At 49.7% G+C, this 25,719-nt stretch overlaps 1 protein-coding gene across 2 annotated transcripts in view; it reads right to left on the reverse strand.

Annotated features, from left to right (window-relative positions):
* The window catches only part of RASL12 (RAS like family 12), a 206,628-nt gene extending 201,578 nt beyond the window's left edge, over window positions 1-5,050 (reverse strand). For both annotated transcript variants that reach the window (XM_078683085.1, XM_078683084.1), the window contains exon 1: window positions 4,589-5,050. The gene's annotated coding sequence lies outside the window, so the exon portion shown is untranslated. The remainder of the gene's footprint in view (window positions 1-4,588) is intronic.
* Window positions 5,051-25,719: the final 20,669 nt, after the last annotated feature.

Genomic DNA, 25,719 nt, shown 5'->3' on the forward strand with positions numbered 1-25,719 from the left:
CACCCACACAGCAACACTTACAGACATGCAACGCCACTCACACCCACGCAAGCCCACTATCATCCACGCAACACCACACTCACCCACGCAACGCCACTCACCCAAGCAACACCACTCACACACGCAACGCCACTGACACGCGCAACGCCACTGACATGCGCAACGCCACTAACACGTGCAACGCCACTGACACGCGCAACGCCACTGAAACGCGCAACGCCACTCACACGCGCAACGCCACTCACACGTGCAACGCCACTCACACGTGCAACGCCACTCGCACACGCAACGCCACTCGCACACGCAACGCCACTCGCACACGCAACGCCACTCGCACACGCAACGCCACTCACACACGCAACGCCACTCACACACGCAACGCCACTCACACACGCAACGCCACTCACACACGCAACGCCACTCACACACGGGTGCAGATTGTGGGTGCAGATTCAGAGAAAACTCAGCAGCACCACCACCATTGCAATGCAATAGGTCTCGTTTTAACGCAAATTTAAGCTATAGGCCTTGTAAATGGCAAAGCCTTTTATTTATGTTCCAAAAACCAGAACGCAAAAATAAAGGGCATAATCATTTACAATGCTAATAGTTCAGACTCGCGTTATTGCGAGACCTATTGCATTTTCAATGCTTGTTTAAATATATTTTCTTTTGTTACCACCACCACCGTTAAGTTGCGGCAGCCACAATGGCTGGCCCTGGATTCTGCCTTTGCAGCTCGCGCCACAGGCAGGATTATACTAAACATTTTAAGCAAGCGACTATCAGAAGATGAAACTGGCACATGTGTGGGAGAGGGGCAGTCCCAGCACGAGACAGAAGCAAGGAAACTTACTACTATCATAGCTAAGCTCAAGGAGGCCAGACGGCGAGGAGTCTCGGGGGACAGGGAGCCTGGGAACCAGAGGGCCGGGGACTCTGGAGGTCGGAGGCGGAGAAGAATGAGAAGGGGAAACACCGGAACGGGGCACGTGGGAACGCAGCGGCAGGGAAAGTGATTCACACGGAGATCCAGATAAACACACTTCAGACAGGGGAAATCAAGGGCTCGTTTGAACGGGGCTGATCATGAGAGGAGGCAGAGCGGCCCGTGTACAAAGACACAGCAGCTGCCTGGGGTGAGGTGGAGGGGCGCAGGGTCAACACAACCCCAGTATGAAATGTCCCGCGGAGGAATCCTCATGACATACAGCTCATCCCTACAGGTGTGCCCAACAGCTCTTAAGATCCACCCTTTCCATCCCCGATTCGGTAAGCACAGCCACGAGGAAAAACACCCTCCAAGCCACATCCATCATTTAGAGTCCCTCAGAGGGACGGCCCCGTCAACTGCTACCCGGCGAAGCCAAGCCTGCCAACAGGAAGTGCCAATAAGTCCTGTGCAAAGCATGTGCTATATCTAAAAAAAAAAAAGCAAAACAAATCCAAAAAATTCGAAATCACAATTCTTCTCTGGCGTCAAAAACGGAATATTGGGCCTCGTTCTACCCCACCAGATTGGTATGTAGGGCAGGACAACTGGAATTAAGCTATTGTGCGGTCGAGGCGATTTTCACATAAATATATTTGCTGCATTTGCCACATAATCCATCATCTGTCAATTTTAATGAACACAAAAAATTGTTTCTAGCTCAATCGGTTCAAAAGTTACTAGGAATACAACGAAACACGCCTCGCAGCGGAAAGCCCATTGCATAGGTTGACTAGTTACATTTGTGTTGCTTATTGCTATATTTGGGTGTTAAACTTGTACTAATAAGTTGCAACCAATGCCTAGACAATGTTCACAGGTTTTAAAATAACAAAATAATTAAGTAATATTATCACAAAATGTGTCTCATTATGCCGCATAATTTGCCTTTTCTTGCTGCATAGTTTACCCAACCCTGTCGCATAATTTGGCCCTCCACTGACGTATAATTCCAGTGGCCCTGTGTATCAGGAATTAGGGAACTGTCCTTGATGTTACAAGCTCAAAAGTCCAGAAGGGCTGGCGAAGAGCCAATCAAATATACTTCCCTAGCCCGTCCCCAACATTCGGAGGCAGCGGCCTGTATGAAATCTTCCCATATCAGGGGCCACCACCCCGCCACCCCTTCCAAGGGTCCCAACCCTTCAGAGGGGTATCTAGTCTAAGGACCAGGCCCGGTTCTAGCGGGTGGGCCGGGTGGGCCAGGCCCACCCAAACATGAGCCCGGCCCACCCAAACAGGAGCCTTGGCCCTCAGCAGTGAAGGCTGGAAGGCAGGCGTGCAACGCACAGGTCGTGTGTGTCAGGCCGGGCCAAGACAGATTCCCGGGCACCACACAGAGACAGTTTTAGAGATTATCGCAGCCCCCCACCCGAGTACTTAATAGGTCTTTAAGACCATTAACATGTTCATGAGGCTTTCTTTATTTTTTCACCCCTTCATCTCTGTATGGCAAAAGGTGACAAATCTTTTCTTTGATGTCGGTAACCTTTGGTAACCTTTGTCTACTGTCCTGCTGCGTTGATATTTCTTTTTCTATGCAGCACAGGAGAAAAGAAGTTTGTTTATTTTTAGTCACCTTTCCTAACCCCTGCAGTGGCTTATCACATCAGGCTGTGACACAAAGTTTGACTAATGGAGTAGGTAAGAGAATGTGTTTCTACATGTTTTTCTTTTTAAAATCTGCACAGGCCCAGCAGGACACATACTTCGTGTGTGCTTTATTTAAACAATTGTTATCAATATTGTGGCCAATGCAGGACAACAATAAGACGATACAAAATGCCCAGATAACGCTGGTGATTAATGATCCTGCTGGAGAGCAATCATTTGTCTGTTAGTAGTTTTTAAATGCAGATGAACTGTATTTTATGTGGATAGCTCAGTGGGTTACTGCCTTTGTCACAGAGATCCTTGTGTTACTTGGAGTTCAGAAGTTACAATCGTATCATACGACAGTGACCTATGAACTGTCATCGAAGAGCTGCCTACAAACATGAATGGTATAGTTAGAACTTCGCTATTTTTGTTTTGTGATATAGTTAGAACTTCCCCAGTCTTTCATTATTCTAATGTTGCTAAAATGAGTATGTTTGGGCAGATATACATTTTTATCAGTAAATCTGACCCCCATGGAATACTCTTTAAATCCTAAGGTTGTGTTTCCCCAGACCAAACCCTTTTAAAATATACTGCCCACCAGTACGGATGACATGTGATTCATACACCTTGTAATCCTCATTTGCTTATGTAACATTCCATATAGGCTGATTTACATACTTGTATGATTCATTGTCTCTGAATAATGTGTGTGTGATGTAAAGTACTGACACACTACACTGATATGAGTAGCGCTATACAACAAATAAAATGCATATGAGAGAGGGGCTACGTAAAGATGAGGGGCACTGTTGGAGGGTGGCAGTGAGGGAATCCGAGGAGGAGGTAGTGGGAGGGGCTATGGAGCGATGAGGAGCGCTGGTGGAGGGTGGCAGTGAGGGAATCCGAGGAAGAGGTCGTGGGGTGGGGGAAGCTAGGGAGAGATGAGGGGCACTGGTGGAGGGTGGTAGTGAGGGAGTCAGACGAGGAGGTCATGAGGGGGAGGGGCTACAGAGATAAGGGGTACTTGTCTTCGAGGAGGAGGTCATGAAGGGGAGGTGCTATGGGGAGATGAGGGGCACTTGTGGCGTGTGGTAGTGAGGAAATGCGAGGAGGAGGTCAATAGGGGGGGTAATGGAGGGATGAGGGGCACTGTTGGAAGGTGGTAGTAAAGGTATTTACGGAGAAAGAGGTTAATGGTGCGGCGCCAAATAAGACTTTCGCATCAGCGCTAAAGCCGGCCCTGTCATGGCCTTTCTGTTTTTGTTTAATTAGCAGTCGGGTCATAAGGGCTACTGTGGAACATACCTTAAAGTGTGTGCTAATTATATGTACTGCTATATTCAATGTTTTAAGTTTGAAGGTGATTTTTCTAATGTTTTTACCGGGCAAAATGAAAGTGGAGCCCGATGGTGCCTGATATGGGGCTGGGGCCCAAGGTCAGCTGTGAGATAAGGTGCACTGGAGAGGAGTAGTGGATATTCAAACTTATAAGGGAGTATGTTGCAGAGTCCGTGGTCAGGTGGAGGTAGTAATGAAGAGCGATTCTCCCTGAAGGCTTGCACAGAGGGAGCCCGAGAAGTGTCACTTGCCTGATCCTCCCACCTCAGAAACCTCCTCTTCCCATCAAAGGAACATTACATGGAAAAACCTATTTTTGAGAGTGATAATATTTAGAAAGAGATTTGGAAAAGAGTGCGTTTTACTGGGCCTTGCAAGACTAAGAAGAGTTAAAGGAGGGCCCTGAAGCAGGCCTGCCCAGACATATATGCGACAAATCGAGCCCCAGTGGCCCACCCAAATGCACCCTTGGCCCACCTAAATAAAAATTCCTGGAGCCGGGCCTGCTAAGGACAATGAGTATTTGTGAGATAAGTTAAACGCGGGCCACTCGTCACATTCTGGGGGGGGGGGGGGGGTGATTTTGTGTTACACCACTGCCCCAGTCTCCAGGATACACATAATATATGCAGATAAATATGTAACAAAAACACGAACCTGGAATATGTCTTGTCATGAAATGTTGCTCCCTACTGGCCTGGAAGCGGGCAGAATTTGATGCTTGGCAGAAACTCCAACAGGCTCAGTGCTGCGAAGCCAATGTCTCGAGGAGCTTGCTGCATCACATCAAAGCCCTGCTCTTGCCGAAAAGGAGAATGTAGTTGTTCGCTCAGCTCGTGATGCCCCCGCCCTACTGAGACGTGCTCTGAATGCAGCAGGTCTTAGGACTCCTACCGACAGGTGCACGCGCTCAACACATATGATAGATACTGCGCGGACACAGGCGAGTGCCTGGCGTGTCCCCTCATAAGTGCTGTGATCTTGGACAGAAGCGCTGATACCGCCCCATTAATACAGGAGCGGGGAGAAGTGATGGTGCCTCCCGGCAGAAGGGTTGCAGAGAAGTTCTAGTACAGCACAAAACTGTTTACAGGTGCTGCTCCGGTTCAAGTGAAAGCGTTGTACTACCTCAGAGAGAGACACCTGAGAGAAGTCCTGGTACTATCCCTGTTCATGTTGGCAGGAGCCAGGAGAAGTACTGGTACTCTCCAGTTAATGTATCACAAATAATGCATGTACTATCCGTAAATTGTACCTCAGTGCGACAAAGTGTAGGTAGTATCTAATATCATGTGCGAAGATGTGCTGCCACGGTCCAATTAAACGTACGGGAGTCACGAGAAGAAATAACGTTAATGTGCCAATTAACGTTTTCCAGGTATTCTGGGACATGTGGATACTGTCCCATTAAACGTATTGCCGACAAGTTCATGCACTGTCCGAATGCGCGAGTTGCGTGAGGCTGGAGAAGTGCTGGTGCCACTACCTGCTAGATCCAGTACAGAAAGTGCTGGTACTGTCCCAGTGCATGGTGTGCACGAGTCCAAAGAAGTGATGTCACTTTATCCTGAAAGGCATTGCAGATATAAGAGGGTGAAGTGCACAGAACTGACTGTAATGCTAAAAAGAAGTGCAGATACTGTCCCATTAGTTGAAGTATTGCGAGAAGCGTCGGTACTGTCCCATGGCACGCATTGAAGTTGCGAAGGGAAGTGGTTCCTTCCTGTCCCACTGTTTTGCAGGAGTCCGAATGCGTGGCGGTCCTGTCCCGTTAGCAGACCCACAGAGATGCTCGCAGTTCAAAGTCTGTCAGTGCTGCAGAGAAGTGCCGGTTCTGAGACTATGGCCCATTCACAGCACCGCCCGCTGTCGCCACAGCCCTTCCCTCCCTAGCCATCTCCCCCTCTCCCCCGCCTCCTCCCCGCCCTTCAAGGGCGCTCGGGAATCATTGAGTTGGAGGCGCGCCTCCGGCTGTTGCTCCCGCCCCGCCCCGCCGCGTCCCGCCCGACTCCTGCCAATGGAGCTGCTGCGGGGCGGCCGGGATCCAGGGTACTCATGCCAGATCCCGCGGGACCCCCACCCCAGCGGCGTCACCGGGAAAGGCAGTGAAATATCGGCGCCCCCTCCTCCAGCCTCCGGTCAGGGGGCCTTGGGCAGCAGTAGTTCCTGCCCTCTGGTGGCACACTGGCGCCCCTCTGCCAGGGTCTCCTCTTCTTCGGGTGCTCTCCTGTCGCCTCCCTGGTGGCACTTCGCTAGACTGCGCTCGACCCTCTTCCCTAGGTGGCTTTTGAGTCCTTATCCCGGCGGGTCCCTGGCCTGCCAAGGATCCCAGAGCTGCACCCTCTCTCCGCCACGCCACCTGCCAATCCCCAGAGGCAGCAGCATCCATGTATGCACTTATTCAGTAAGCATCGGGGCCCCGCCTCCTCCCCGTCACTCACGGGGCACCTCTCGGCTGGAGGACTCCTTATAGGTGTCAGAGGTCACTGCTGGTCACTCAGCATCAGGTGTCGGCCATGATAGGGATCCATGGGCGCTGGGCTATCATTTTGCATTGTACCGCCTTATTTATTGTAGGGCCTAATTTTATGCAGCACTATAATAATAATTACCAACTAGTGGTCACCCCAGGAGCCATATTTTTTTTTATTTAATGCCATTTATAAAGCGCGTGCAATTACCCTTAGGCGTCTCGGCGCTGAAATTGCATTAAAGTCTCACCCTAGACAGAAAAAGCAGAAAAGTGAATTACTGATTAAAAAGCCATGTCTTCAGTTTTTTTCTAAACTGAAGAAGAGTAGAACTAGTTCTTATATAGATGGGTAGGGTGTTCCAAAGTCTGGGGGCCGCGATTAAAAAGCGGCGATCACCCCAGGAAACTGTACGGCTACGTTGAACCACTAGCTGGTTAGAAGATGTGGATCTGAGCTTTCTCCCAGGATTGTACGGAATCAGTTGTTTTTTAAAGAATCGAGGTCCTAAATCCTGAAGTGATTTAAAAACAGTGCACAGAGATTTAAATTTGACCCTATTGTGAATGGACAGCCAGTGGTATTTTTTAAGCGTGTCCGAGATGGGTGCAAATCTGGTTTTTTTTGCAAGTACGCGGGCAGCAGCATTTTGAACGGTCTGTAATTTTTTGATGACTCTGTTCTGGGCATTAAGCAACAGACCGTTACAGTAATCTAATGAAGACAACACTAGCGAGGAGACTAGTGTTTTTGCTGCTGATTCAGGTAGGTAGGGTATGATTTTCCTTACAATACGTAACTTAAAGTGAGCTAAAGTTGTTAAATTGACGGAGCAATAGGGGGGCAGTGGCGCCACCCCCAGAGGGGTTCAATGAGGCATCTTCCCCCCAAGACTTGTAATGCACCCTTTGGTCCTCTCCAACTTTTCCGTCAGTGAGTTACGCCCCTCCCTGGTGTTTAACTTCTGCTCAGGGTCAGTATGCTGGCATATAATGTTCCAATACATAGGACATGCAGGATGCACGAGAGGGAGCTCATGGGCTGAGGAAAGTGAGAGGAATTCGGTTTGGTAGGAGTACTAAACGAGAGAAACACAATATTGTGTATAATAATCAACATTTTTGAGGACTTTCAAAACAGGAGAGAGAAAATGTATTGTGCATATTTGTCTGTTTGAATGTAAACATTCCTTGTCAAATCCGACACATAGTTCTCCATGCCCTACTGAAAGCACCTGTACCCAACTATTTATCAGAACATACATTTATTGGGTGGAGGGTGTCACACCCCAAGCATCCCTTGAAGCTACGCCCCTGCTTCTGCTGTGATAGGCTCCTAAGCTTGTGCTGACTGCAGACTGCAATTGAACATTCGCTCATCAGCAGGGCCATCTTGGGGGTTACTTCAGAGGGAGAGAAGTGCTGAAGTCCAGCCCAAAATAACCAGACAAAGGAAGCGAAGGGAATGTGACAATCAGCGGCTAGTAGTGTGGTTGCAGTAATTCTCGCTTGCTAGCCCCCATTTGTGGCCAGCTTGAGGAGGGAAAACAGCAGGTAAGCGTACGGGGCTGCTCTGTAGGCAGGAGTCTCATAACAAAATAGGGCTGGCTCTAATCAGTAAGGCTGAGCCTTAAAAGTGCAACAACAAAGAGGGGATGCCAATACTGATATGTTCTTTATAGAACAAATACTTTCTCCAAAGTACAGACGACAGTTCAATACCTGAGGTGGCTATAAGATAGCTATTTATTCAAAATATTTAAAAAATTGAACACCATTTCCAATTTTAGTGCGCCTTTTTAGGTTATATTCTTGACAAGCAATAATAATTAGGACACAAACAGTAAAAAGTTACAACCATATCATCACTTTTCAGGCATATCACATTCACACCACTTTCATTCAAACATCCATAAAATGTACAAAAACTGGAAAAGAATAAACCAGTTGAGAGAATGTCGGGTCAACTCTAAAGTTCTAAAGCAATTATTAGAAGTAACACAAAATATATATACACCACTATCGTTTAATTTTTAGTTTTTGTCAAAAGAATGTATAACACTAAATGGGTGTATAAGCACGAAACCAAGTGCCGAATAATGAAGCACCAGGATGACACAAGTTGTCAATCACAGCAAAAGATTGTTTGCGCATGAGCGGCCCTCGGGAGACTGGGTAATGTAGTCTCAATGGCGCGAGGGCAGATCTTACTGAGACAAAGTCAGGGAGGCAACTCCAAGTCCAGGGGTGGACACTGGGCAAGGATGATGAATAGGCTTGTGCAACCTCACCTCAGGAGTGTTAAATATCATAATGAATGTGAGACATGTAAGGCAGCCCAGATCATGGGCGGGATCTGCGACTGGTACAGTGAAAAAGAAGAAGCTACCACGCGGACGTAGATTTAAAGCTTGTACATTTCTGACAGCTCATTAAGACCCGACACGGCCGTGTCGAATTTAACAATAAGAAGGGCTTCCCTCCTCGATAGTTTCAAGTCCCAATCCCCTCCACGGGGATCATTTTCTACTTTAGAGATGACTGTCCATCTCAAGTCGTTAATGTGGTGTTGGGGCCCATCGGGAGACGGGGAGGGGAAGAACCGACCGGACACAGGTATAAGGTGTGTTAAAGGCCGCTTTTATTGGAAACATGTGCATCCTGAACCTTCCCCAACCTTGGCCTTTGCCGTACAAAACTAGGCCTAACTAAATATACACATACCTGCCAATCCCCCACCCCCACCCCTAAACAGTTCCCCGACAACATCATAAACCTCCTTATCATTTACCCAAACGCCTGGCTCAACTGTTTTAACCTCTGCCCTATGTACACTCCCTCCCTTTCAGCCAGTACAGCTCCTTCCTCCTATCCTACCCCCCCCATTATAACTAGGGAAAAGCGCCAACTCCCAGAAAACCACTCCAGCACCTGCTCATAGCGACACACTTGTCAACCCTACCACAGAAAGCACCTGCGACCAACAAAAACCCTTTTTCAGTCCCCCCAACCTTAGCTAATAGAAAAAAGGGGGGGGCGGGTGGGACAAAAAACCCCTGAACCTCCCCGGCTGCTGGGTCACTGTCCCATGAAATGGTGCACAGTGACCCAAAATGGCCGTTTATGAACCCTCCCAGCCCAAAAGAAGCCCAAAAAAACGCCGCCCAGGCCAACCAGCCCAACTTCCCTTCCTGTGTCCCATTTATTTTCCTCCCCTCCCCTTCCTCCCTGAGCCCCAAAATCCCCGGGGGGGCGAGCCTCCCTCCGGTCGGCCACCCCCCGCAAAGCCCCATTGGGGCCCATCGGGAGACGGGGAGGGGAAGAACCGACCGGACACAGGTATAAGGTGTGTTAAAGGCCGCTTTTATTGGAAACAGGTGCATCCTGAACATACCCCAACCTTGGCCTTTGCCGTACAAAACTAGGCCTAACTAAATATACACATACCTGCCAATCCCCCACCCCCACCCCTAAACAGTTCCCCGACAACATCATAAACCTCCTTATCATTTACCCAAACGCCTGGCTCAACTGTTTTAACCTCTGCCCTATGTACACTCCCTCCCTTTCAGCCAGTACAGCTCCTTCCTCCTATCCTACCCCCCCATTATAACTAGGGAAAAGCGCCACTCGAAAGCCCTTACCGCTTTCGACCCCCCCCCTAGGACCTCTGAACCTTCGGATACCTTTTTACCCCTATCGCCCGGTCCAACGCCTCCTTCAACTGTACAACATAAAGTTCCATCCCGTATCTGGACAAATGTACCCCATCCTCCAAGAAAAAATATACCGCTCCATACGTCAGTTCCGGGTGCTCCACTCTGCCCACCCCTTCTTTATCACAAAAGGCCCTCATCTCCCTGTTGATCTTCCTTCTAGTTCTGTCAATCGCCCCTGGCCTCTCTGCCCCCCTCCAGCATCTCCTCGGTATAAACTCCGACCAGATAACGTAACACCCTGCCCACTGCCTCTTGATCTCCAATAAATCCCTCCTCATTTGCTTCACCAGAGCCAATCCCTTACATTGCACCAGGTCGTTTTCTCCCAGATGAACCACCAAAACATCCGGGCACACCCCTCCCCGTACCACGTTATTCAAAACCGGCATCAATTCGTGCCAACGCATACCCCCTTTGCCTCTCCAATGACACCGAAACAACTGTTCATCCAATTCAAGGTTAAGGTTCCTGTATTTTTCCCATTCGGCCTTCTCTGCTCTTTTTACAAAAGAATGTCCCACCACGTAAATGGACACTGCTGCCGCCGTAGGCCCCGCCACCGCACCTGTAAAGAGACACATGTAAGCAGCAAGTCCACACACCCACTCAGTCCACCACTACCCCTCGCAGCCTGACGTACGTCTTATAACAATCCGATTTCCAGCGCCCCAACCGTTTTATGTCCTCCTTTCCCCAACCCCGTCGCGCTGCCTCCGTCGCCGCCCCGATGCGGAATGAATGCGTCCCGAATTCTTTAGGATCCTCACCCATAGACCGCAGGGCGTGCCGCAGGACCCATAACAACTGCGCGGCCGTCACACGTCCCGCCTCTCTCCTGTCAAAAACCTCCGCACCAGCCTGCGCTCCTCCGGCCGCCAGCCGCCTCCCCCACTCCACTGGACACACCGCCTCAGTTCCCCCAGGACCCAGTAACACCCAAGTGCCCCTCTCTCGCTGATCAGTCTTGGAACGTCGAAGCCGCACGGCGACCTCCCTTCCCCGAAACTCCACGTCCCCCCACGTCAACCCCGCCTGCCCCTTCAAACCCACCAGCTCCGACACCCGAAAGGCCCCAAAATACATCCACGACATCAATGTGGAAAACCGCACAGACTCCTCCTGATCTCTACACACCACCGGTAACCGACTCAACAACCCCTCCAACATTGCCTCCGTAATGGGCCGTCTCTGCCGCACTCGGGCCCCCTTCTCTCTCTCCCAACCCTCCAAAAGACGCCCTCCCAATTCCCCCGCCGAGGGAGCATAGCCCCACCAAAGCTTGCCCATAAACGCCACACCCGCCAATTTACCCGCAATGGTCACTCTCGCCAGACCTCTGTCCATTAACCCCAGCATGAATTGCACCACCTGCTCCTCCCGACGCCACTTGTCCCGCTGCCTTACCGCTCTAAAACGCAGAAACTCCAGCCAGGCCTGTTCGTAACTCTTCCACGTGGACACTGCCATGGACGACCTCACCAATCGAACGACCCGCGCATTCCCACTAACCACATCTCCTCCGGCACCTCCGTCTTGACTGCCGCCGCCTCCGTGGCTAGCCCATGGAACCTCTGCCACTGTTGACGAGACAAAGCATCCGCAATGTCATTGTCCACTCCCGGCACATGCTGCGCCCGAAACAAGATATTGTTGTCCAGGCACCTCAACACGAACACGCGCATCAGCTTTAGCACCTGGGGCTCCCTCGCAGACTGCCGGTTCACCACCTGCACCACCGACATATTGTCCACCTTGAACAACACGCGCCTATGCGCCAACTCACGCGCCCACACTGTCACAGCCACCACCAGCGGGAACAACTCTAAGAAAGCAATGCTCCTCCCCCCCGCCTGCCACTGCTCCGGCCACTGTTCCGTGCACCACCGGCCCGCCCAGTAAAGTCCGAAACCGCCGACTCCCGCTGCATCCGATGACATCGTCACGTCCCACTCCCACTCCTCCGGCGGCGCCATGGGAACACCGTTGTATCGCTCCAAGAAAGCCAACCACATGCACAAATCTTCTCTCGCGCCCGCCGATATCCGTACGTGATGATGAGGCATCGACAAACCAGACAAGGCCATTCCCAACCGTTGACAAAAAGTCCGGCCCGCCCGCACCACGCGGCACGCGAAATTCAAGTGCCCCAGCAACACCTGCACCTCTCGCACCAACACCTTCCGCTTGGCCAACATGCCCTTCACCAAAACCACCATCGCCGACCTCTTGTCTTCCGGTAGGCGTGCTTCCATGGCCGCTGAGTCAAGCTCTATCCCGAGGAATGACAGCACCGTGCTGGGCCCCTGTGTCTTCTCTGGCGCCAAAGGTACCCCCAGGTAAGTCATCAGGTCCGTAAAACTACTCAGCTGCTGCTGGCAGTCCGTCGAACCGGGGCTGCCCACCAGGAAGAAGTCGTCCAGATAATGCGTAATCGCCTCCAAGCCTGTGCGCCAGGAAAAAGCCCACTGCAAGAAAGAACTGAATCGCTCGAACAAGGCACACGACACGGAGCACCCCATCGGAAGCGCTCTGTCAACAAAAATTAAACCGTCGAGCTGTATCCCCAGCAACTGATGATCAGCTGGGTGAACCGGCAGCAATCTGAATGCCGACTTCACATCGCATTTTGCCATGAGCGCCCCCCGCCCCGCCGTCGTCACCAATTTTCTCGCGACGTCCACGGACGAGTACGACACCGACGCCAACTCTGCTGAGATAAAATCGTTCACCGACGCGCCCTCCGGCCACGAGAGATGTTGAATCAGGCGAAATTGACCCTGCTCTTTCTTTGGGACCACTCCAATGGGTGAAATGATCAGATCTTCTAAGGGCGCTACCTCGAAAGGTCCCACCATCCTCCCCTCTTTCACTTCCTTGAAGAGCTTCTCCCGGACGATGCCCTTGTGTGCGTTCACGGACTTCAGGTTCTCCGCCCATCGAGCGATCCGCGGACCCTCGTACCCCAACCGGAAACCCTCCCTGAAACCCCGACGCAGCACCGTCGCATCATCCGCCCGCGGATAAACGTCCAAGAAAGGTTCCAACCGATCTAGCCTAACCGGTGTACGAGCCTTTTCCCAAGGTACTCGCACCCCCCCTTCCCCTCCCCCCTCCCCCTGCCGGGCACGGGAGCCGGATATTGGCCCTGCGTGGGGCCTCCCCAAAGCCCCCAGCATCGTGATTCTGGATGGCGTTTTCCGCAAGAGGAGCACTCGTGCCTAAATTTGCACGTCTGCCGGAGACAGGAACCCCTGTTGAAATCCCAGCAGGCCCCCCCGCTTTGGTTGCTCCCGGCTCCCCCCGATCCCACCCCCCCACGGGTGGGGCGAGCCGAAAAGGGTGTGGGGGCCAATGGCAAACCACTGGCCGTGTAGATAGTGCGGCCAAACTTTGCCCCACTCATCGTCTGCTGATAAAGGTCCGCATCTAACTCCCCCCACTTGGCCTCCGGGTCCGACGCCATGCGCGCCCGAAACTCCTCGTCGTAATGCGACCAAGCATTGCCCCCGTAAGTCACTTGCGCCCGCCGCACCACGTCCATGTATTTGAACAGCGCGACTGCCCTGTCAGGATACTTTTCACAGTACACGCTCGCATATATTAAGAATGCCGCCGACCAATTCTCAATAGTAACCGGCACTCTCGGCCGCCTCGCCAATTCCTGCTCTTCTTCCTTCGACCCCTCCTTGGCCATCAATTCCCGATGTAGCAACTTCAAGATCTCGACATACTCCCCCTTCCATATTTTCTCCCTGGTCGCCATCGACAAATGCGCCCCCAGCGGCTTCGCCACCCCCATGTACGGCAGCTTCTTAACCGGTACCTCGCAGCTCTCCTTCGCCCCGGCACTCGACGCCGCTGACCCGCCTGACGCCACGTCCGTCCCAGCAGTCCCCGACGCTGCGCTCGTGACCGGTCCCTCGCAGTTCCCCTTCGCTCCGGCGCCCGTCGCCGCCAACCCGCCAGACGCCACGCCCGTCCCCGAACTCCCCGACGCCCCGCTTTCCGCTTCCGTACACATACCGGCATCCATCACATACCTACCCTTCACCAGTCTCACCTCATCCCCTCCCACCGCATCCGTCCCCACCGACACGTGGTGACCTCCAACACCACTTCCTCCCGCCTTGCCTCCCTGAGGCGTGCCCAAGCCGCTCCCAGACCCTGTACTGGTCTTACCTGGCGTCAAGGCTGGCGTCCTCACCGGATCCCGCCGCCTAACCAGATCTGCTGGGGGGGCCGTCACTCGCGGCACCACTTGCCGGGGGCATTCCTGTAAAACACTGCCAACAACGTTACCAACCTCCCCCCCGGCCTCCCTCAGCTCCCCCTCTTCCTCTGACTCCAGCTCAACACTCCCTGCCCCATCAACCAAAATCCTGCCTGTGGATACTCTGCTCAGCCCCGCTCTGGCCCTACACTCCGTCATCAATGCACCTAAATCCACACTCACTCTCCTTCTACCCTCCTGTTGGTAATCAGAAGAAACAGCTGCCTCGTTGCTCCATCCCCGTCCCCCGGCGGCCGGATCGACCCATCGGGAGGGGGGCGTTGGAGATCGACGTCCCGTCCATCTTCTTTCTGACCACCCCAGGTCCCTCGTTGGAGCGTGACCGCCCGTACTAGGCAGAGCCGGCCCACCCACTCGGCGGGGTGGAGCCGCATGCTGCTCACCCGAGCCCCTACCCCACTGCTCCTGCCAAGAGAAAAACGGGGAAGTCCAGCAAGCCGGGACAAAACTGTCTCCACTACCTCCCCAACCGCCTCTCCCCCCTGCCGCAGAATGTCCTCCCCGCCACGCCGGACGACCCCCCCACCCCCAGCTCCCCACCCCGCCCGAACCTCCCCACGGGCCCCCTCCCAGACCCCCCCACCCACCCCAACCACGCATCTCCCCCCCGCTACTCCCTACCGCACCCTCAAACCCGAACCCCCCCCGCTGGGACCCCCCAAAAACCTCCCCCCTCCTCCGTCCGCCCCCACCCCATGGTGCATCCCCCACCCCCCCCCGCCTGCTCCCGTCTGCCCCCCTTCGCACCCCCTCCCCACTGCAACTCCCACCCCCCGCCCCGCGGAGAACCCCTACTGCTGGGCGGAATGATATTCTCATCCTCGGACTCCTCCCCCCCCTGCCCGCTCTCGCCCCCCACCCCCTCCTCGTCTTCCCCCTCAGTGTCCTCAATCAGCAATGGGGATTCCCCCCCTGCCCCATCCAGCCCTCCTTGCTCCTCCCCCCCAGGTTCCCCACCCGCCCCATCTCCAAGCCCCCCTCTCCCTCCAGGCCCCCCCCACCGCTTCGTCCGCCTGGCCCCGCCCCCCGGCCCCTCCCCCCTCGTGTCCTCCTCCCACCCCCCCACGCGCGTCCCCGGGTAGCGCCATCTCTGCCTCCACAGCCATGCCCGATCCTCCAGAGCCATTCTCCCCCGCCCCCCCGCCCCCCCGTGTCCCCCTCAGACCCTCGGTATTTTCCACAAAAACCAAAGGCGCCTTCTTCCCCGCACCGCGCTTCCTCCCCGGGCCCTTTCCTCTCTTCGCTGCTCCAGCCGCTTGCAGGCCGCCTCCGCGTGCCGCCCTCTTCACCGCTCCCGCCCCCTCCCCCTTCCGCGCACGTGACCTCGGCGGGTCACACGCAGCAACAGCCGCCGCGGCGCCATCAGCAGCGCGCCGCGGTGGCCTTACCCGCACTTCACTGCGAAGGGGATCAGTCCTGCCTGCCTCCCCAAGAAGGCGCAGCGCTTCTCGCACCCGAGGATCCGCCAAGTCATCCGCTGCCATCTTCTCCGCTCTTCGCGTCGGCCCGCCGCTTCTGCGCGCCACCGCCTGACACCTCGCACGGCAACCGACCAGCAAGTCTACCTACAAGTAAGCTAAACTCAGTCTCTCTACCACGCAATGATCGCGCTAACACCCTCTGACCAACTAACTGCTCACACAAAAAACCCCTGAACCTCCCCGGCTGCTGGGTCACTGTCCCATGAAATGGTGCACAGTGACCCAAAATGGCCGTTTATGAACCCTCCCAGCCCAAAAGAAGCCCAAAAAACCGCCGCCCAGCCCAACCAGCCCAACTTCCCTTCCTGTGTCCCATTTATTTTCCTCCCCTCCCCTTCCTCCCGGAGCCCCAAAATCCCGGGGGGGGCGAGCCTCCCTCCGGTCGGCCACCCCCCGCAAAGCCCCATTGGGATCTATTCCAATGATTGACCAGCGGTGCAGTTTCCACTTTTTGTTTTATTGTGGACTTATGTTGTGAAATCCTTTGACGGATTTCTTGATTGGTTTTACCAATATACAGAAGTCCACAAGGACATTTTATGACGTAAACTACGTATTTAGATTTGCAGTTGCTGAATGTTTCGTGTTTCCACGAGATTCCATTATGTTGGAAGAGTGCGCCTTCCATGGTGAGGTCACAACAGAGACATGTCCCGCACTTGTGGTGACCTGTAATGGGGGACAGACCCATAAGTTGTCTTAAGGTGGGTTGCGATTCCTTCGGGGGGGCTGCTCTCACTACATAGTTGGCAATACAATTTTCTTTTTTAAATGCAAACAGGGGAGGATCCTGTAGACTCTCGTGCAATTTCTTCACTAGATGCCAATTCTGTCCAATGATTTTTTTAAGTTTGTTGGCATTTGGACAGAAAGTCGTGACACACACTTGACGTTTCAGTTGGAGTTTCTTTTTTCGTTCAAGAAGGCTTTCCCTCGGAGTCCATCTGGCTCGTTTCATTGAATTTCGGACTAGTTTTTTTGGGTAGCCTCGTTCACACAACTTTTTGACAAGATTGCCAGCGTGCAGATTATAATCATCATCGTAAGAGCAATTCCTACGCACGCGTAGAAATTGGCCGTAAGGCAGATTTTCCTTAAGCCTCCTGGGATGATTACTGGAGAAGGCCTTATTTCTATCGGTTGGCTTAGTGAAGAGTGAAGTCGCCAATTTCCCTTCAGCAGGAAAAACTTCAACATCCAGGAAAGATATTCTCCTGTCTGATTGAACTATGCTGAACTGTATATCGATGGTCCTAGCATTCAACCAATTGTAAAAGAGTGCCAACTTTTCTTTCCCTCCTGACCAAATCATGAACACGTCATCGATGAAACGTAGCCATGTTTCAATATACTCGGAAAATGGATTGGTATTATGTACATAGGTGTCCTCGTACAGTGACATAAACAATACTGCCAGCTCTGGGGCAAAAGGGCACCCCATGGCTACCCCTTTCGTTTGGAAAAAGAATTCCTTCCCAAAACAAAAGTAATTCTTTTTAAGGGCAAATGAGGCCAAATCAACCAAAAATTGTGTGGGAACTTGAACTGGTCTGGGTCTCAAGTCTAGGAAGTGGGAAAGCACTGCCACTGCTTCATCCTGAGGTATTTGTGTATAAAGGGAAGTCACATCCAGTGTGACTAGTAAGTCCTTCCCTATTGTAAAGTTGATTGTTTCCAGTTTTTTGATAAAGTCAGTGGTGTCTTGTATGTAGGAAGTTACATGATCCATAAATTGTTTTAGAAAACAGTCCACATATTTCGCAATTGGCTCCAATAGAGAATCACAACCCGCCACAAATGGTCTTCCGGGCAGATTGGTTTGGTTCTTATGAACCTTTGGTAAGATGTAAAACAATGGGACTTTAGGATGTTTATTCTGTAAAAAGTCGTATTCTTTAGGTCCGAGGAAGCCTTGCTCGTAGCCTTCTTTAAGTAGAGTAAACAGTTGGTTTTGAAACTCAATTGTGGGATCTTTTTCGATTTTCCGGTAACATGCTCGGTCATTAAGCTGCCTCACCACCTCGGATGTATATTCAGTTGTATCCCAAACCACAATCGACCCACCTTTGTCTGATTGTTTTATTGTAACGGTAGAATCATTCCGTAAAGTTGTCAGAGCATTTGTTTCTTCTTTTGAGATGTTAAATTTAACAAATTTCTTTTGTTTTTCCATCTCGGAGATGGCGGATAATACCGTTTTTTCGAACACGATAATTTCCTTGGGGATTTTATTACCTGGAGGGCAGAAAGTCGATTTTTTCCGTAATCCTGTTACTTCAGGTGTCAGAGTGGCTGGACTGTCTGCAAAAAACAAAGTTAACCTCAATTTGCGGCAGAATTCTATAAATTCAGTTTTCATTCTCACGAAGTCAGTTTTCCTAGATAGCACAAAAGAGAGTCCTTTGGCGAGGACACTTTTTTCAGCTTTATTTAGAATTCTTTGAGATAAATTAAAAATAGGAGAGACCGCTAGTTCTTGTAATGCTGGCGGCGGGTTGTCATTTCCCACGGTTGCGTGTATCTTGTTTTGGCTCTTGACCTGGGTTGACCTCTTCCTAAAAAAGAATTCGAAGATTGTCCTTGAGGCTGTTGTTGTTGATTCCATTTTCGATTTCTGTTTGGTCTATTGCTGCTATTGTCACTATCACTTCCTGCCGATGATGACGTGTCTGAGAACGTGATGAATTGGTTACGCGACCTTCCTCGGTTATCACTTAAAAAGCGTCTTGAGTCTGACTTGGTGTAGAAATCCGCTCGTAGAAAGGGATAAACGTTGTCCAGTGAAACGTTTTTTTTGTCTTTTTCAAATTGGTTAGTTTTTTGCGTGACGGTGTAATCTCTGAATTCCTGAATTTCCTTATCTACCTTTTCAAGTAAGGATTTGGAGTCCGTTATGGTTTGGCTGTTACTTATTTCAGATTCCAGCTGGGCTGTTTCCTCAAGTTCTTTTTGAGAGATCCTAGCTGCCGTTTCTATAGTGAGGACCATAAGGTCCCTACTACATTTCGTTTCAATGCAGCTGAATCCTTTTTTGAAGAGAGGGTCCTCAGTAAAAATCACAGGTATGTTCTTTATTTGGAGGCCTCCTGGGATAGTTCCTTCCCTAAGATGTTGGAGAAGAAAATGGCCATGCAGATCAGTTCTGATCTGTTTTTTCTTTAATAATTTGTCTGATTCGTTTTGTGAGGTAGCAGAAGTACTGAGGGAAACTGAAGCGAATTTACGTGGAGCGCTAAAGAGGTTTTTTATATGGTCTTCGCTATAGGCAAAGGCGTCTTTCTCTGCCATAACCTTTCACAATTAGTAGATTTAAAAGAAAACACCAACACAAACAAAAGGCAGGCAGTAGGCAGGAGAGCGGCCTGAGAGGTGCGTGTGGCGCATGCTGGGAAAGGCCAAGTGCGTCGACCCACGCTGGAATTTGTTGTACGGAAAAGGCGACAGGGTCAGGGCCAGACTGGCCGTTGCGAGCACTGGGCAATCCCCCGGTGCGCCCCAAGGGTGGGGGCCGGTTTTGGGCCCCTGGGGGGCGTTTTTGTTGCAGGGCCGTTTTTGCAAAATCGGCCCTCTAACAAAATCGGCTGGAAACCGGCCCCGGCAAAGAGCTCGGTCGTACCCCCAACATCCCCCCCTACTCCTCCCCCGGGGGCCGGCCGAACACTTTGCCAGGCCCGGTTTTGGTTCCCAGTCCAGCCCTGGGCAGGGTAATTGACGCAGCATCCCAGGAGGCATCGCAGGATAGTAGGAAAGCTGGCTTGAATTGCCTTCATGGGCAAGCTTTTATGGAGCTACACGCCATAGGCCAGGGAACTGGGAAAAGATAATGTTAGAGGGATGGGCTAGGGAAAGGAGTTGCTGGCCTCGGCTGAGGAGGCCCTTATTATGGCAGTTGCTAGGTAGAATGAGGACGGCGCTCCCGAAGATATGCAAAAAAACGAGGGAGTGGGTTATTTTTTCAACTCTTATGTCATGGATGGTTTTCGGGGCCTTTCGGGATTTTGGAATTGCTGGGTAGGAAAGGGATTCCGGGTTGTGAGTCGGTAGATGTGAAAAGTGAAACAGGTAAGATTGAACTGTGAATTCAGAAATCTAATACAGATCTGAGGGTGCTGGGGAAGAGAGTGCGGCTTCAAGTTTTCCCAGCCAAGGACATGTGTCTGACGCATTGGGTTAGCTGGGCATCCGGTGGGGAGGTGTTCCGTCACAAGGACAGGGCTCGGGTGCCTGCTCATCAGCTTCTTTGGGTCATGCAAAAAACATTGGAGAGCATTGGGGAACCTCCGGGGATTTCGGAAAACATTATTTTAGAATTGGTGTGACCACAGAGACAGCTCAGAAAGGCTGGGACAGGGATAGGATTATGAAGTTGGGGCGTTGGTCATCAGAATGCTTTTGGCGATATGTGTGCATGGAAAATAGAGGGGGCTTATAAATAGCGTCAATTCAGTTGAACCTCCCAATTGTGTTCTTCACAGGTGCAGTAGCTGGTCCGGAAGCAACGGAATTGTCGATATGGATTGTGGGACATTCATTTTCCATTAAGTGGGCTGAAAGGCATGAACTCCAGAAGGGACAAGGCTGTAACTTCGGGCCGGATGAGAAGCTTTTTACAATGAATTAGCATGGGAAAGTTGGTATGAGATGGTGAGAACATTTACAATGCTTGAATAAGCTACTGAGGAGGCACAGATGTCCTGACATTATTGAGTTAAATCTAGGTGAAAAGGATTTAGTGATTTGTAAAGGCCATGCCCTGCTAAAAGAGATGAAGAGGGACATGCTGGCGATTAGGAGGCAGTGTTCAGGGACACTTGTCATCTGGACGGAATTTGTTTCGCGGTAACACCGGAGAGGGACAGCCAAGCCAGCCACCATCGTCAAGGCCAGGCAAAAGATCAATAGGGCTATAAGGGTTTTTTGTAGAAAGGAAATATTCGGAAGTGTAGAACACCCAGAGCTGAGGTTCGGTGCAGCAGAGTTTTTCAGGGGGGATGGGTACATTTATCAAGGTCCGAGCTATATTTGATGCAGATTAAAGAGGCGCTCAATAAAAGTTTGAAAGGGAGCAGAGAGGGAGGAAGTGCCTAAAGGGGGACCTGGGAGTAAGAAAAGGGAGCTAGGGGATAGGCCTTTTCTGAGTGCTGGTGAGCAGTTTCAATTGCAATGGTTATACATTAAGATGATGGTTGTGAACCAATAGGGGAAGCAGGACAATTGGGGGGTGGTAATGAAGTTTAACCCGGAGGAAGTGAAGGAAAAGTTAAGAGTTAGGATAGTTAGATGCATATAGATGTAGGTTAAAGTGTTTGTCGATGTAAAGGTTGATGTCAATGCCACGGTAGGTGTTACATTTGCAAGACCAGGATGTTAAGGGGGGCGGGCGATTTAGAGGTTGAGAGAATTAGGTGGAGTACTGGATAGTGAGGGCTAGTTTTGTGTGGTAAGGGTGATTTGATGTGATGTGCACCTGTCTTTTTACAATGTACTAAACCCTTTTTGCAATTTCAAATAGTATTTCTGAACCATTAACGGGGCTTTGTGACTCATTCCAAATAGTTACAGGGAGGGGTGTGAATTGGGTCCTCCCATTCTAATTGTGAATGTCTTCCCAAACTGGAAACAGTTAACAGCACTTGTTCCGTTAAAAAACATGAGATTCTTTGAAAAAAAATACTTCCCGTTTGGGAATGGGAAAGCAGGGATGTTGATGTGCTGTTCCTTGTAGGCTACTAACCTGTGTTCATATCCAACCACACTGGGTAATAAATAGCGACCTGCTTAATTAATAATCTTTAGTTATGTCATTCTGAAACCCCAGGAATGAACATTTTCCATCACAACCTTTTAGTACATAGGTCGCATCGCAAAATGAGAGGCAGATAATGAAATGTTTGTGTGCAATTTGCACCACAATTTACAACTGGCCTTTCCGTACATCACGGCCAGAAATCCCTACTTTATGAAAGGCAAGTAAATTAAACTCAGGATTAAAAATATTTTGGACAACGGGACTTTTGCAACTACGGGATTGAGGACTACTGAGGACTCTTCTCTTTTTTCTCTTAAAAAAAATGGGATGTTCATCTCTTGTATTGAAATGTCTATCTCAGCAACTTGAGCAAAAAATTGATGAAATTGTTTAGCCTTGAGAAAGCCCTGGCGTTAATTGCCACATAGGGCGAAATACACGTGTCGGCTGTCTTTTCTCTGTTCAATAAAAAAATTACAATCAAAAACAAGAGTGAAATGGACTAATTAAGTGGCGAACGGACATAATATGGAATAACAGTTGCTGCCAGCAAAATACTCAGATAATAAGGATTCATCCTTGCTGATCAATTACCTATCTGAAAGGAAGGAACATATGCTCTTATATAACCTCGAAAGCAGAGATGTTGATGTGCTGTTCCTTGTAGGCTACTAACCTGTGTTCATATCCAACCACACTGGGTCATAAATAGCGATCTGCTTAATTAATAATCTTTAGTTATGTAATTCTGAAACCCCAGGAATTAACATTTTCCGCCTCAACCTATTAGTACATAGGTCGCATCGCGAAATGAAAGGCAGATAATGAAAAGTTTGTGTGCAATTTGCACCACAATTTACGACTGGCCTTTCCGTACATCACGGCCAGGAATCTCTACTTATGAAAGGCAAGTAAATTAAACTCAGGATTAAAATATTTTTGTTTTAATGAATAGTTATTGTTCATCTATCACGGTACACAGTAGAAAAACTAAAGCTATGTCAACATATATATCAGATATATAACAGATATCAGAAAAATCCCTTCTCTGGCTCACTTCAAAAAGGATGCCAAAACCTTCCTAATGGGCAAATTCCTCGCCTAAACTGTGCCTCTACTTAACACAGAGGCTCTAATTCCGCTCTAATGCATCCCCTGGAGTTGACACTATCCTCCCGGCACCCCTACAATGACCTGGGGACCTCCGTTTTCTCGTTAATGCCAATGTAATTTGTATTTTGTCCCCTTTATCCCTTTGTGTCCAGTCCACCACCCCCCTCCATGTCTTTTGTATACTATTACTTGATTCCTGTAAAGCGCTCTGATACCCTAACGGATCAAGTTCGCGCTCTATAAAACTCTAAATAAATAAATAAAACATGTGCTGGAGACATATAGAGATTCTTTTGGAAATGTATTGAAAATTTACCATTTCTGAATTTTCTTGTTCCACAATGTTAACATTAAAGGTTGGTACTTACAAATGAAAAATAGGAAATTCACCCTCTTTTCATAACATTCAGTGAATTTCCGAACGATGTTCAACTGATATATTAAATGTGAAAGTCTCAGCATTGAAATTAGCAAAGTGTTGTATAGTTTACTGGGGAGATAAAGTCCAGCAGAAAAGTTATATGCATCAGAGGCACGTCTGCACAAATATTGCCACTGGAGCTGATAGTTTTGGATATAAATATGGGGATGCCTTCAGCTACAGGGCAATGTGTTGAACTGGTAAATGTTGACCCCCTCTCCCAGTGAAACTGTCTGTGGTCTTGGCAAAATGCAACATGAAAATACATGTTCTGCAGATCCAGAGCACCAAGAGTCTCTGTACTGAGCAGATAGCAAAAATCGGGGCACAGTCAACATCTATTGCTGGAGAAGGTGGAATAGCACTAGTTTATGTTACGTGAATAGTGCTACTATTCGATATGTGCTATTTCACTAGAAATTAGTGGTAGTAGCAGCCAATTCTCCTTTTAAAAGGCACTATGCCCCTATGGCGCTTAAGAAAGTTTTCACAACTACTTCCTATAGATGTTCCTGACTTACAACTTGTGATAGACATGCCCTTGATGGTGGCAGCTATAGAGGTTTTGAGGGTCACCGAAAGCAAGCCACAGTCATTCGTAATCTAGGTTGAATGATGGAACTAGAGGGAAAGAACATTCAGATTCACAAGTGTTGTGCAAGAGAGTCTGAACTCCATCCATCCTTCTCCCCACTCCATAAACTGTCTGTGTTAGGACATAGTGAAATACTAGAACCAGTACTAAACTCTGTAGAGAAGAGGGAATGGAAGTGAGGGAGAAAATGGACAGCTAGGAAGACTCAGGGCCTGATTTATATCTTGGCAGATCTGGTCCCGCTGTCACTTTTCCGACTGTTTCTCCGCCCGCCTACTAGGCGGTTCGCTTGCTCAATTTAGATGCTGGCGGGTCTATGGACGATAGTTTGTCCAAGTGCTGTCGTCTTCACCAGACTTTTCCTCCTGTGTCAATGGCGTCACAGGCAAAAAGGGCTGTTGATGAAAGGCCAGCCAATATTTCCGCCGGCCTCATCACGATGTGTGTCTTTTCGTTGAGGAAACTGTGGCAGGTAAACCTCCAAACCTGAGTTGGCAGAATCGCAGGGTTATGAGGTAGAAACGTCCCTTTTTTCTGTTTTCTACTTCTGTTTCTGTCATGAACCTGATAGTTCAAGTCCTTCCTTTGCTGCTGCAACTTACCCACGAAGCAAATCAACTCCATCATCGCCGGAATCGAAGGTAAGCTACTTTTTTACTTGTTTTCTTTTGAATTGTCTATTTACATTTGCTCTGGACTCGTGCATTTTTTAATTGCTTTTGCATGCATTTTTTTTCTAATGTATAATCCATATGTGTTTATTTTTCTACTTATTAAGTTAAAATAAGCACACCTGTACTAACATTTAAAAACAAAAATTTTAAGTGTAAAATTAAAAATATGTAAAAATAAGTCAGATAATTCTCTCATGTACGTTTTTATAATTACGTAAGTAAAATTTAAGAAAAAAAGGAGTAAAGATAGGAGAGCTGATAGAGGAGTGGCTTTTGGAGGTAGAGGGAGCTGGAGAGGTGATGTGCTTGTGACTGTATGTTTGACAGTTGTATGTGGGTCTGGTGTTTGGTGTGTACGTTTGGACGTGTTTATTTGGCTGGTGTTTGATAATCTGGCGAGTGTGTGTGTTTGCTTTTGCTTGGTGTTGTTTTGTGTGTTGGTGTGCTTTTGTGTAAGTGAGTTGGCTTGATGAGTGTTTTGTTATGGAGGTTGGGATGATTGGGAGGCTCCAGTGAATGAGGAGGCAGCTATGTTATATGTTAAAAAAAGGGCAAATCACATGTGCAACAGCTAATTTTAAAACAAAACCAACATTTATGTTTAGTGACACATTAAAAAGTATTACTTACCAGTCTCCTCTCCACCAGGGATTCCTGTCAGGCCATCAGGATGTAGGAGCTGCAAGACCTTCTCCTCTGAGGGATTTAGTGGTAAGGGGGGCTGGGAGATCTACCACCAGTCCTATGGGCCTCCAGGTGACACTTGGAGGTATGCAGTTGACAACAATTAGCACAAACACATCAAGTGTGTATTGCTATCATTCATCCAAAAGCCACATGAATAGTACAAGGTTGAACGCATCCTGCCACAGACTCCCATTGTCACGATTCCGCCTCCAGGATAATACTAGCACAACTGTGAAATCTAAAGAGGCTTGGCGCAAACCCACTGCCCTGACGGAGACGGAGTACTGTTAGCCAGCAGAGGAGTCTGCTGCGTCGAAGGAGGTGAGCCGCTTGCGCAATGGAAAACAGTCTGTTATCGCGGACGGTGGATCAGCCAGCCCACATCTAAATACGGCAAGTGTGAATCCGTCAGCTCGATGGAGTACTTCTAACTGCCACCACCAAGGGAGTCCCGCCAAGATCCTAATTACGCCCTCAGTCTTGTCACGCACAACTCTCTCTCGTTTTAGGTCCTTCATAATAGTGTTGTCAGGCAGCTTAGGCATATACTAAATTGTAAATAACCAGGCATCTTTTGCATAATTAATG

Source organism: Lissotriton helveticus, chromosome 3_1 (assembly GCF_964261635.1).
Source record: "Lissotriton helveticus chromosome 3_1, aLisHel1.1, whole genome shotgun sequence".
In the NCBI taxonomy this organism is placed as follows: domain Eukaryota; kingdom Metazoa; phylum Chordata; class Amphibia; order Caudata; family Salamandridae; genus Lissotriton; species Lissotriton helveticus.